This window comes from Halictus rubicundus, chromosome 4 (genome assembly GCF_050948215.1).
Source record: "Halictus rubicundus isolate RS-2024b chromosome 4, iyHalRubi1_principal, whole genome shotgun sequence".
Taxonomy (NCBI): domain Eukaryota; kingdom Metazoa; phylum Arthropoda; class Insecta; order Hymenoptera; family Halictidae; genus Halictus; species Halictus rubicundus.
In genome coordinates, this window is record NC_135152.1 from 2063699 (window position 1) to 2078026 (window position 14328).

Sequence of the window (14328 nt, forward strand, 5' to 3'; positions counted from 1 at the left end):
GGTCTATATCCCTCATCATCCCGTTCTCCGCGAAGGTAGCAGCACGACGCACCTGCGCGTCGTGTTCAACGCCTCGAGTGTTACCACGAACGGATCATCGTTAAACCATCATCTTCTACCTGGTCCTACACTACAAACGAATCTCTCTTCGGTCATTCTCCGCTGGCGCGCGTTTCGTTTTGTGTACACCGCGGATATTGCCAAGATGTACCGGCAGATCCTAGTGGATCCTCGGGATGTCAGTTACCAGCGTATCCTGTGGGCTCCTCACTCGGCGGACTCTATTCAAGAGTACGAATTGCTGACCGTCACGTATGGGATGACTTGCGCCCCATATCTAGCTCTTCGGGTACTCCAACGTTTGGTTGAGGATGAAGGCGACCGTTTCCTTTTAGCGTCTCCGATTCTCCGATCAAACACTTACATCGACGACCTTCTTTTCGGACACGATGATATCGCGTCTCTTCGGCATTGTCGAGATCAACTCATCAAATTGCTCCATTGTGGGAAATTTCACCTCCGGAAATGGGCCAGTAATCATCCTTCTCTCCTCTCTGACATTGACCCTTCCGATCATGGTCTAGCGTGCACGAAAGATCTGGCTCAAGATGATCAAGTAAAGGTTCTTGGAATCTGCTGGAATCCTTCCCAGGATACTTTTCAATTCAAGACATCCCTCTCGGACTCGTGTCCGTCAACCAAGCGTTCTATTTTGTCGACCATTGCCAAAATTTATGACCCTTTGGGATGGATCACTCCTGCTACTATTCTCGCGAAAGTTTTCATTCAAGAACTTTGGCGCCTCCGCGTTGGTTGGGACGAACCCATCCCGGTTCACAAACTCAGCAAATGGCGAACTCTTTACTCTCAATTGGCTCACCTTGACAAAGTGCAACTTCCCCGATGGATTGGTCTAATATCTACTACATCGCGAGTGGAGCTTCACGGTTTCTCCGATGCCTCAACAGTTGCGTATTCAGCCGTGGTTTATGCAAAATGCATCTCGTCCTCCGGCGAAATCACAATTTCCTTTCTCGCCGGCAAATCGAAGGTCGCTCCGCTAAATCCTTTGACGATACCACGGTTAGAACTGCAAGGTGCTTGTCTTATGATTCGCCTTATCGACTTTGTTCTCGAGTCATTCGACTCTCGACCAATACCTTGCGTGTGTTGGACTGACTCGACGGTCGTGCTTAACTGGATATCCCAGCATCCTTCGCGATGGAAGACTTTCGTCGCTAACCGCGTCGCTACAATTCAGACTCGCCTCCCTCAAGCTGAGTGGCGGCACGTCCCCACCGAATGCAATCCCGCCGATTGTGCCTCTCGAGGTCTCCTGAGCGACGATCTTCTAGGTTCCGATCTCTGGTGGCATGGTCCATCCTGGCTGCGTCGCGAGCGTTCCGAATGGCCGAACCGTCCACTCTTGGTCACCGACGACGTTCAACCGGAAGCCAAAGTCGTGTCGGCACATGTGGTTACCACTTTTCCACGGTGGGATCTGGAGAGCCGCTTCTCTTCGTGGCCGAAGCTCATCCGCGTCACCGCGTACATGTTTCGCTTCCTTCAAGCTTGTCGCAAAGGACCGTCGGCTCCTCGACCATCTCCGGTCGGTCGTGCTCTCACCGCAGCGGAATGTAATTCGGCGAAACTTTGGTGGCTCAAATACCTCCAATCAACTCTATTTCCTGTAGAGCTAGACGCACTCCGCCGCAAACGATATCTTTCAAGGAACTGTTCCATCTTATCTCTCGACCCATTCCTCGATAACGATGGGCTCCTTCGCGTCGGTGGTCGTCTACACCGCGCTCCACTACCGTTCAATTCAAAGCATCCGATTATTTTATCTTCTCATCCGCTTGTTCGGTTGATAATTGAACAGGCACATTTGCGCTCGTTGCACGGTGGCCTTCAACTCACTCTCAGCACTCTACGTCAGACTTTCTGGATTCTCCGCGCTCGCAGTTTAGTCAAAGCTGCAATTCATTCATGTGTTGTATGCGTGCGAGAAAGAGCTGCTGTCCCCGAGCAGCTGATGGGACGGCTACCGGAATCCCGGGTCTCTCCTCAAACAAAATGTTTTTCCCACTGCAGTGTGGACTATGCTGGACCAATTCAAGTTCGCGCTTCCGCCGGTCGTGGGATCACATCAAGGAAAGCCTATATCGCCTTGTTTGTTTGCTTGGCTACGAAAGCGATCCACCTCGAGTTGGTTTCCGACTATTCGACCCGCGCCTTTCTTAACGCCTACGTTCGATTTTGTGCACGACGCGGAATCCCTTCTGCCATTTATTCGGACAATGGGACCACGTTCGTCGGCGCTTCGCGGGAATTAACGCGCGCGTTTCGGGAGTCCCTGACAAATCCCGAGTTCTTAAACAAAGCCGCTAGCGATGGTGTCACCTGGCACTTTATTCCTCCTTCCGCTCCGCATTTCGGAGGGTTGTGGGAGGCCGGGGTGAAGAGTCTTAAACACCATTTAAAGCGAGTCGTCGGACCTCGCACCTTTACCTTTGAAGAATTCAGTACCCTTCTGTGCTCCATCGAGGCGTGCTTAAATTCGCGACCCATAGCGCCTTTGCGAGATTCTGTCGATGACTTTGACGTGTTAACCCCCGGTCATTTTCTAATTGGCTCTGCTCTCTCGGTCCCCCCACAACCTTCGCTTCTCGAGATTTCCGAAAATCGTCTGGCTCGTTGGCAGCTAGTCCGGCATACGACGGAGCGCTTTTGGAAAATTTGGATGAGCGATTATCTAAACACCCTCCAACAACGAAGCAAATGGCGTCGTGAACAACCGCCTCTGCGGACTGGTCAATTAGTTTTGCTGCGCAACTCGAATCTCCCTCCGTGCAAGTGGGAGCTTGGTCGGATCAAGCAACTCCATCCCGGCGACGACGGTCATGTCCGCGTGGTCACCGTCAAGACCTCGTCTACCGAATTGATGCGACCGATTGTAAAATTATGTCCGCTTCCCATCGATAGCGCTTCTCCATCAATGTAAAAAAAAAAAAAAAAAATGTCCATATATCGATATAGTTAGTTCTAAGTTTTGCGTTAAAATTAAGTTTCTGCGTTAATTTTAAGACTTCTGAAACTGAGGTTTCAGGGCTGGCGGTATGTTCGAGATTCGAACGATAACGGCTTGATCTGATTTCTGTTCGACACCAAGCTATAAATAGCCCGTTGTTGTTCTGGTCTCGTACATGTTGTCTTCGTCGATGCGATCGCTTCTGTTTCGTCCTTTCTTTGTGTCGCTCCTTCTCCGTCCTTCGTTCGTCTCTCTGCTATTGTTTCCCCAAATTTCAAACCACCCGTTTCTTCAAGATCCACCGATCGCGTCGACGGAGACAACGGTTTCTCGTCTGATCGACATTCGACCATACGCTTTCGGCTCGTACGCGTCTCGTTCACGCTCTCTGTACTCTAGCTTCAATTACGTTTTCGCGGCCGCTCCGCACGTATTCAAGCTCGAGCTTCACGTCCATTCGAACGTCCTAGTACGACTGTTCACAGTTTTCTACGATTATTGTTCTACCCTGTCAATCATCTTCTTTCATCCGCGTCGCGAATCGTCTCGTCCCGCGTGCAAGATTTCCGTCCTTCCGCGGTCAAGATCATCCGTCGCGCCGCGAGCAAGATTTCCGTTATCGCCGTTCCTCCGTGTTTGTCCGAGCGTCAGTGTACGTCAATGTACTGTGAGTTTTATCTTTTTAAAATAAATAACCGTTGGTTCCGTGCATTTTCGTTTCTTGCGAAATCCATTCGTCTCCTCCGGAACTTCATCCTTCTTTCCGGTGCTCTCATTCCGCGTCCACCGCTGGACGGTCCCGGCACTCGGCAATTCGCCGAACAACAATAAAGGTTGCATTGACATTGTATATGTCACTGCTAGGTCGCTTGAGTCCAACGGTCTCCATAAGAACCCGGTTATTTAAGAAAATTGTCCTTATGTGCAAATTTTGCTGAATTTTGCAAATTACGCCTAGAAAACGCAAAAGTAGGACCTGCCGGTAGTCAAGCGATCTAGATTTATCTTTTATCTAACGCTTTTCACCCTTGAAAAGCCCGATCTTTGCATTATCGGGCCATAAATCGTGGCCTCCCGAACCCTTGCAACCTTGTACGATCTAGCGTTGTGTGCAGCACACCACGGCACACGCACACGGCACACACACTGTCATTTGAGCTTCTCCTATGCGGCCGTTCGTAGCGTGAAGATCGCTAGGAAGCTTCTCCTAGTTCCTGTTTGGAGCGTGTCATAAACCGCATTCGATACTTCATCGACAGGGTGATCTTACATATTTCTGTAACAGTTCCTGAACACATTATCATTCATCTGAAACTGCTTTGTACGACATTACACACGCCACATAATTTTTATTTTCTAATTTTGTCAAAGTAGTATATATAACAGAATCATACAAGTGTCTACAATTACTTGAAATCCAAAATACAGAGCGTTTCTTCCTCTGCGACTGCAAAAAAAGGACTTTAAAAGAATGTTTAGATAACAGGTGGGCTGTCCTTCCAAAAGGCACCTGTGGCCAGAGTTGGGCATTATTTAGATAAAAAATTATTTAAATAACGATTCGAATAAAAGATACTTTATCTTTATTCGTTATTCGAAGGTTCGAATAAAAAAAGTATCTTTATTCGACGAGTATCAGATAAATAATTTTATTCGACGAGAATTTTTTTTATTCGAAGCGGATTTATTCGAACTTCGAATAATTTTTTCATCTTTTATCTGTATCTTTTATTCGAAGGCTTCGAATAAATCTTCGAATAACTTTTGCCGAGCGCCGAGCATCAAAGACCCAGCGACGACAGACGACATACAATGTAAGCGGATGGAGAATCGCGCACGAATGAAAGTTTAAACTTTTAGATTTTTCAACATATCCTCATAAAATTGTGACGAGCGAATGGAGGGGATTTTCCTGATGAAAATGAGGTCTAATTCGAGTGTAATCGGACAAGTTTCACTGATACGTAATGTTACGATAAAAATTACAATCTCATTAAAGACAGTCCAAATGATGTCGTGTTTGGACTCATTTTAATCGGGATAAGCTCTACAACTCATTCGTATTAACAATATTGTTCTGATTAAAAACATAAAAGCATAAATTGCTAATAATGCTGGATTCTCCATCTGTTTACATTGTAGGCTGTTGGTCGGTTTTAAAAAAAAATCTTTATCCGTCGAATAAATTCATTACGTGTGGAATAGAGATAACATAATTATTTTTATTTGACGCATAACAAATCATTTTTTTATCTTTTATTCGCTGTTTGAAATGTCTATTTCAATAAAAATTTGCCGATCCTTGCTCCTACAATTATATTATTTTATATTATATTAATTCATCCACGTGATTCTTTCTCAAACTCTATACTATTCGGAATAGTACGTTAAATAAACGCTACTCTGGTTTTCAACATATTTCTGTTCCCACAGATCGATTCTTCGAACAATTATCTATAAAAAAAAGTGTAAGGAAATAATGCTTGTTCATGAAATATTTTTAAATTACAAATTAAGGTATCTCATATTGTTAACGACAGGATAGCTGGACTGGCTCGCTGGACTGTGGCTGGGTGATTGATTTTTGCAGTTCGAGTGTGCGGGTAACTTCGTTTTAATACAAGAGCCTGACGAGCTCTTTTTCACGCAGAACCTTTCAATACGGCGATTGGACTCTCACTGTCGTCTTAATCCGGCGCGAGAAACGGCAGCTATTCGGCAATGATTGGTTATAAATTCAATATCGCCAATCAGAGGCTGCGACGACACTTAGCCAAAGACGTGGGGTCATAACCAAAAACCTGTCAACAGTCACGGGTGACTGAATCTCGGCACGGCTGGAGACAATACCGTCTTGAGCAACCGGCGAGCTATTAATAGCGATTTGAACGTTATTACGCTTACGCAGACATGGTTTTAAACACATATGAAATTTGAAGTAGAAATTGATTTTAGTAAAATTATGCTTTAACACTTTCTTACGAAAAATATTTCTACGAATTTTTTGTCCTTGATATCAGTTTTACTTTCAATATTTTAAATCTTAAAAAGCAACACTAAAAAAAAATATCTGTTTACGTTCGTCGGAGAATGTAACATTTGATAATCGATATGGTTCCGTGATGATTCACCTTCTCACCGACGAGAATTTCCTTCGTGGTCTTCTGCACCGACGAGATACCGTCGTTGGCCTTCTGTTTCTTACTCCAGGCAAAATCTATCCTAGAGGGCGGTAGACAACACCGTATGTGAGGATTTTATTGGTGGAGGCGTACAGATGTACGCACTGATGAGTTCCGACGGTCCTCCATGGTCGTGGGGACTAGGAACATAGATCTCGTAACACACGAGAGATTGGGGTCACCAGTGGCCGGAGGCCACGCGTTTTCTGGCGAGAACGCACGAAATAAATGTCCAGACGGACTGCGTTCAAGATGGACGCGCCACGTGGTCACGGCAAGGAGGATTTAGGTTATACCCGTGAGGCCCACTCCTCACGAGTAAAGAACACGTCGGGTAGTAACCACAAATAACTACGTTTATTTTAACAAGCCCGAAAGAGAGCTCGCGACGCTCGATAACGAGTCGCGACGGTTGTGTACGGAAAACCCGGCAGGTCCTGCGGCACCACGCCGCAGGATAAACTTTTCGTAAACGAGAAGCTCTGTGCGCAGCGTTGTTCTCACGACGAAGACTCGGAGAAGAAGAGGAAGGCTCGTCGGCAACGCGCTCGTTACCGCTATCGCCCAGCAGCGCAGGCGCAGTAGCGCTTACTGCGCGGCACATGCGCGGCTGTGTCGCCGGCCCCACACGTATTGTAGGGGTTATGTATGTTGCCGCACCTTCCCGCAGCGCTAGCATCGCCGGCATCAGCAGCGTGCAAGCGGCAAGAGCGAGTCGCTGCTCTCGACTCCGCGTGTCCGACGACCCAAGGCGGATTTGCCGCCGCCGAGATTACACCATCGCTCTCTCGTGTAACTACCTTCGTCGAGAAAAGACGTAAGAAAGTCTCCGTACTACAACACGCAACAGTGCTTTCCATTCAGTTTCCGGTTTCCCGGCGGTAGTAGGCCGCAGTCTGGTAATTCCCCAGACCGTAAACCTACATCTGGTGACCCCGACGTGATCGCTGCCGACGTGATAGTCGTGTTTTCGGAAAATTTTCGAAACTGTGACGAGGCATTGGACGCCTCGTGGAACGGACATCGCCTGTTGCTGCCGTTGTACATCCGCCGACGTGCTTTTCGTACCGAAAAGCCTGGCTGCACGTGCTCGGAAACCGTGCACGTTGTTCGGAGATCCGACGAGGAAGAGTTTTCCTGGCGGCGAGCAATCCGCTCGCTGCAATCCGCCGTTCCTGTTTCCAGGCGGCGAGCAGGCCGCTCGCTGCACGTTGCAGCCGCCGAGCGTGAAGCCATCGACGCCACGTGGGTACCACCGTCGCCGCCATTGCTGCCGCCACGAGGGTACCATTATCGCTGCCATTGCTGCCGCCACGTGGGTACCGTTGCTGACGCCGCTGCCGAAGCCGTGAAAAGCTGCCGTCGTGGTGAAGTGAGCGTATTTTTTAAGTCGTTTTTAGTTCCGTTTTAGTTCTAGTCTCGCGTGTGAAAAATTTCGCAACCCACGCCGGAAGATAGAATCGCACGGTTAGAGGCGGAGCTCGAGGCCGCGCGCGAACTTTTAAACGCCCGTTCTGCATCGGACGCCGACGCGTTCGCGAACAGCGTAGATAGTTATCGTGCGCCGAAACTCCCCGCATTTTTCAAGAACGACCCTGCGCTATGGTTCGGACCGGTCGAGGCGTCGTTTCGAAACGCACGAATTACGAGCCAGACTACAATGGCCGACACCGTAATTGCCGGCCTGGATGCGGATACCGCGTCGGTTATATCCGATCTCATATTGTCACCGGATCCCGTCGCGCCGTATAATCGAATCAAAGAGCGCATTATTTCCACTCTCTCCACTTCGGCCGAAACGAAACTCCGGCAGCTCCTCAAGGGGTAGGTAGCGTCACATGGCAAACCTTCGCATATCTTGTCACTTATGCGTAATTTAAACAATGGTGCTTGTGCAGACAACGTGCTAAAATCGATTTTTTTCGACCTGCTGCCCGAGCAGTGCCGCGCGATCCTAGTCGCGTCCAAGCATGACGACCTGCTGGAGATGGGCCTTCTGGCCGACAAGATCGTCGAGACGATACAGCCAGTGAGCGCTTCTGTCCTCGCAGCAGCTGCCGACGTATCACGGCCGGGCTCCATGCAGGAGCAGTTGGACAAACTCTTCCGTGAGGTAGCTAGATTGAATACCGCGATCGAGCGTGTCTCGCGGACACGCCAGCGTAGCCCCGGGAGAAATGCTGCTTCGAGAACGCGGAATAGGTCCCAGAGTCGTGACCCTTCCGGTCCCTGCCGTCTGCATGCGAAATTTGGCGAACGCGCGTTTCGTTGCATTAAGCCGTGCGCGTGGACCGACCCTCCTAGAGCGTCGGAAAACTGAGGCCACCCTCCTCCTCGGAGACTGTTGGAGAGTGTTATGCGTCCTCGAAACGTCTCCACATACGCGACCGTAAGTCAGGCCGTACCTTTCTCGTAGACACAGGTTCGGACCTGTCGTTGCTGCCGGTTTCAGCTGCGTCGCGTGCGCGTCCCAGCGCGTTTAAGTTGTTTGCTGCGAACGACACCCGTATCGATACGTATGGCGATATTCGCGTTGCCCTCGATTTCGGATTGCGTCGCCCGATCGAGTGGAATTTTTGCGTAGCAGCAGTCCCGTATCCCATCATAGGAGCCGACCTGCTTACGCATCATGGTCTCACGGTAGATTTGAAGAGGCGTCGCCTGATAGATTCTGCTACCGGTTTGTTTGTTTTGGCCGGTATCGCGAGCTCTCCCTCTTCATGCGTGAACGTCCTTGGACCGTCGTTCAAGTACTCTAGTATATTAGCTCGTTTTCCGCAAGTCATCGGACTCGAGCAACCGACTCCTCTCGAGTCGCGCGGTGTGTATCATCACATTTCCACCACCGGTCCCCCCGTCGCGGAGCGTGCTCGGCGTCTATCGCCTGGAAAACTCAAGGCCGCGAAGGCCGAGTTTAAACACCTGATCGAGACAGGAATTTGCAGGCCTTCTAGCAGCCCTTGGGCTAGTCCCATCCACTTGGTCAAAAAGAAGTCCGGTGAATGGCGGGTATGCGGAGACTACCGCCGTTTGAATAGCGTGACGATACCCGATCGTTACCCCGTGCCTCACCTGCACGACTTCCCGGCTAACCTTCACGGCAAGACCATTTTCACGGCGCTAGACCTGTACAAAGCGTATCATCAGATACCCGTAGCTGCCGAAGATATTCAAAAAACTGCCGTCATCACTCCTTTCGGCCTTTTTGAATACTGTGCAATGACCTTTGGCCTCCGCAACGCGGGGCAAACTTTTCAAAGATATATAAACCGTGCTCTCGGCGATCTCGATTTCGTTTTCACGTTTCTCGATGACATCCTCATCGCCTCTTCCTCTCCGGAAGAGCATGAGACCCATCTGGCGATCGACCTAGAGCGTTTACGTGACTTTCATCTGCGCGTGAACCTGGACAAATGCCGTTTCGGCGTATCCGAGTTAGTTTTTTTCGGACACCTAGTTAACTCTGAGGGGTTTAAACCCACTCCAGAGAAGGTCGAGGCTATTAGTCGTTTCCCCAAACCGCGCACGATCGACGACCTGCATCGTTTTCTAGGAATGGTAAATTTTTACCGGCGCTGTATTCCTCACGCTGCCGCCACTCAAGCTCCGTTGAACGCGTACATGCAGGACGCGCGTAAACGTGATAAGCGACCCATCGTATGGACGCCCGAAGCCGAAGCGGCTTTCGTTAAATGCAAGGATGATCTTGCGAACGCTGCCCTTATAACGCACCCCTGCGAATCGGCCACCGTGCGCCTCGTCTCAGACGCTTCCGACGTGGCCATGGGTGCAGTTCTCGAGCAGCTGTGTGGCGATAGTTGGAGACCGCTCGCCTTTTTCTCGCGAAAGTTTTCCCCGGCTCAGTGCAAATACAGCACATACGACCGTGAGCTTACCGCAGCTTACGAAGCTGTGCGCCACTTTCGCCACTTCCTAGAAGGTCGCGAATACAATATCTACACCGACCACAAGCCGCTCATCTACGCCTTTGCGCAGAACTCTGAGCGTGCGTCTCCTCGGCAGACTCGGCAGTTGTGCTATATAGCGCAATTTACGTCGAAGATTCTCTTCTTGCCCGGAAATGAAAACGTCGTTGCCGATTCGCTCTCGCGTACCGAGGCAATCCGTCTGCCGACGCAATTCTATTTGAATGAGCTCTCTCGCGAGCAGGAAAACGACCCCGAGCTCAGGGAAATTCTTGCATCGCCAGACCACTCTCTCGCCCTTAAGAGGCTCACGTGGGGCACAGATCACTCTCCTGTGTACTGCAGCGTATCTGAGGAGTGCATCCGTCCGTATATCCCCGCCTCCATGCGCGAGCGGTTGTTCAAGCTCTTTCATTCTCCCGCACATCCGAGCGCGAAAGTCACTGACCGACTCATACGACAGCGATATGTCTGGCCCGACATGCACCGCGACATAGCTCGCCAGTGTAAGTCGTGTGTTGATTGCCAGCAATCCAAAATTTCTCGACACGTCAAGCTGACTCCGTCCCAGTTCGTCGCGCCCGACGGACGCTTTACTCACGTACACATCGACCTTGTCGGTCCGCTGCCGGTCAGCGAAGGTTTTCAATACTGCCTTACCATGATCGACAGATTCTCTCGCTGGGCTGAGGCCGTTCCCCTGAAGGAGACGTCCGCTCAGACCGTCGGCCGCGCCTTTTTCGAGCATTGGGTGTCACGTTTCGGCGCTCCTGCATTTTTGACGAGTGATCAAGGTCCGCAATGCGAGTCACAGCTTTTCTCAGCCCTCCTGGCGCTCGTTGGCTGCCGGAGGAAAAGAACCACCGCGTATCACCCCGCGTCTAACGGCATGGTTGAGCGCTGGCACCGCGTCTTGAAGGCAGCAATTATGTGTCACGCCAATCAGCAATGGTCGCGCGTCTTACCTATTGTACTGTTAGGGTTGCGTATCATATCCGTCTCGATACTAACGCTTCTCCTGCCGATTACGTTTACGGAACCTCGTTGCGTCTGCCGGGCGAATTTTTCCTGCTAGATAATTTTAGCCCTGATCCGCAGCCATTCCTCGAGGAATTCCGACAGTATATGCGTGCCGTCAAGCCTGTGCCCGTAGCGCACAAGCGTAGCGTTAAAGCCTTTGTATACAAAGATCTCGGATCATGTTCGCATGTATTTATGCTTGTTAAATCCGTGCGTAGACCGTTAGAACGGCCTTACACGGGACCCCATCGGGTGCTCCGGCGTATCTCCGAACAAGTGTATTCAATTGAGGTTAACGGTTTACCGCGCAACGTCTCCGTAGAGCTGTTGAAACCCGCGCATAGCGTTTGTGAGGGACTTGCAGTCCCAGTATCGAGCGGTGCCCCGCCGTTGCCGAGCGTGCCTGTGCGCACCTACTCGCGTAAAAGAGTCACTTTTGCGGACTCCGTACATTAGGTTAAGGTTCTGTAAATATACGCGTAGCATGTAAGTCGTAGGTTATAAGAGTCGTTTGTAATTTTATGTAGCCTTAGAGCAAAGTATCTGTTGTTCGCTGCCGCTTTTCCTTGGGGGGGAGTGTGTAGGGGTTACGTATGTTGCCGCACCTTGCCGCAGCGCTAGCATCGCCGGCATCAGCCGCGTGCAAGCGGCAAGAGCGAGTCGCCGCTCTCGACTCTGCGTGTCCGACGACCCAAGGCGGATTTGCCGCCGCCGAGATTACACCATCGCTCTCTCGTGTAACTACCTCCGTCGAGAAAAGACGTAATAAAGTCTCCGTACTACAACACGCAACAGTGCCTTCCATTCAGTTTCCGGTTTCCCGGCTGTAGTGGGCCGCAGTCTGGAAATTCCCCAGACCGTAAACCTACATATTGGCGCCCGCTGCGTCGCCTAGCGGATGCACTAGGGAGTCAACGATACTCCCTACACCACCCCCCTCGCCAATAATGGCGGGTGAGACGCCGACTGATATGCCAATTCTGCTCTTTGGTTATAACTATGTTTCGTATTGTAGGGATCTTTTGTGCATAGGGATCAAAGACGAAAATCAAAGCAACAACATTTAATGATACAGAATATATATGGTTATGAAAAACAAAAATTAAACAACATGAACTCGCTCGATCGCTTTCTCACTCCAAAACTCGCTCTCTCTCTCTAAACTCGCTTCTCGACCTCTCGCACGACTCTTCACGCCTTCATTCATACCAATAACATAGACATGTACTCCGATCTACAATTCGTAGGACCCACGAGTCAAGGATCCCACACTCGGCCATCCTGCACGATATCTGTCCCCAGATATGTTTATTTATTCTTCGACTGATGAGATGTCGCTAGCCTCATCAATCCAGGGCTTCATATATTCTGCCGAAGTTGACGTCTGCTGCGGACCCTCGTGCTCGCCTACTTTATGTACAACGAAACGATCGTTCCTTAGAACTTTTGTCACACGATACGGACCTAAATATTTGGGCGCAAACTTCAAGCCCGGGCCGTATTGGGTTCTCTTTATGGCCACCAATTCGCCTTCTTTGTATTGCCGAGCCTTCTTCCTATGTTTATCGTAGCCACGACGATTCTCACGCTGAACTTTTAAAATACATTCCTTAGCTTGATTCCGCTGCTCTTCTCTGTTGCTTTGGAACATATCAATCCATTCCCTCTCTATCAATTCACGAATATCTGCGTTATTCTTCATTCTTGGGTGTGTCCCAAACAATAATCTAAATGGCGTTGTACCGATGCTTCTATGAGGTGTTGCATTTAAAAATTTCTGAGTAATATCCAAATAGCGATACCACTCATCCGGTTTGGGCGCAGACAACTTTGTTACTATTGGTATAAGTGTCCTATTCACACGCTCTACCTGTCCATTAGCTCTTGGCATTCCTGTCGTTATCAGACTGTGTTCTATTGCTTCTGATTTGCAATATTCTCGAAAATCATTTGAAGTAAAAGCAGTGCCACGATCAGAGATAATTTTCCGAGGGTTTCCAAAAATCGCTGATTGTTTCTTTAAACGTTCTACTACGTCGGAGGTAGCTGTAGTTTTTGTGGCATACAACCACACAAACTTCGAAAATGCATCCACGACCACGAAAATATGCTTGTAACTCTTTCGTGTGGATGGCAGTGGCCCGAGATGGTCAATGTGATACACATCTAATGGAATATTCCCTTTGTCAATAGAATGTAAAAATCCTTCTTGTCTCCCATGTTTCTTTTCGGCTAGAATGCATGGAACACAATTGCGCACCACTTTCTCAACTTTTGATTTTAAGTCTGTGAACCAATAATCTTTTCTAACTAGAGTCTCTGTTTTTGAACTCCCGAAATGACCATTCTCGTGTACGCGTCGAATAATTTGCGATTGCATACTACGCGGCACTATTAGTTTCACGTCACCCTCAATTTCCTTAAACAACAGTCTATTCCGCAATACGAACCCACTTAATCGTTTTTCATTCACTCCTTCGAAAATCGGTTTCAAAGTCTCATCCTCACACTGCGCTTTACGAATTCTCGCAATTATGCTATCCTCGCATTCGTTCATTAACATACACTCCGGTAACGGATTTCGGCTTAACGCATCTACGTGTCTTAAACTATTTCCCGCATGATGTTCTATTTTATAATTAAATTCCTCTAATAAAAGAGCCCACCTCGCAACTCGAACACATAAATCTCTCTTACGCATCGTTAATGTAAACGCTTGACAATCTGTGATTATCTTAAATGGTATACCCAACAAGTATATTCTAAATTTTCGTAGGGCTTTAACTACTGCCAAAACTTCCAGCTCGTAACTAATATATTTCGATTCTGCTGGTGTCGTTTTTCCACTTGCAAAGTATACCGGATAAAACTTATTATCAATATTATTACGCTGCAAAAGAATTGCACCATAACCATGCATCGAAGCATCCGTATGTAGTTCAGTCTCCGCTTCTAATCTATATAATTTTAAAACTGGACTATTGCTCAATATAGTTTTTAACTTCGCAAATGCAAATTTTTCTTCCTCCCCAAAGTGAAAATTGACGTTCGATTTCAATAAGTTTGTTAACGGTCGTGCGATCACAGAATAGTTTGCGATAAACTTTCGAAAGTAACCAGCCAAACCTAAAAAACTTTGATTTTGCTTGAAATTTTGTGGTTGTGGAAA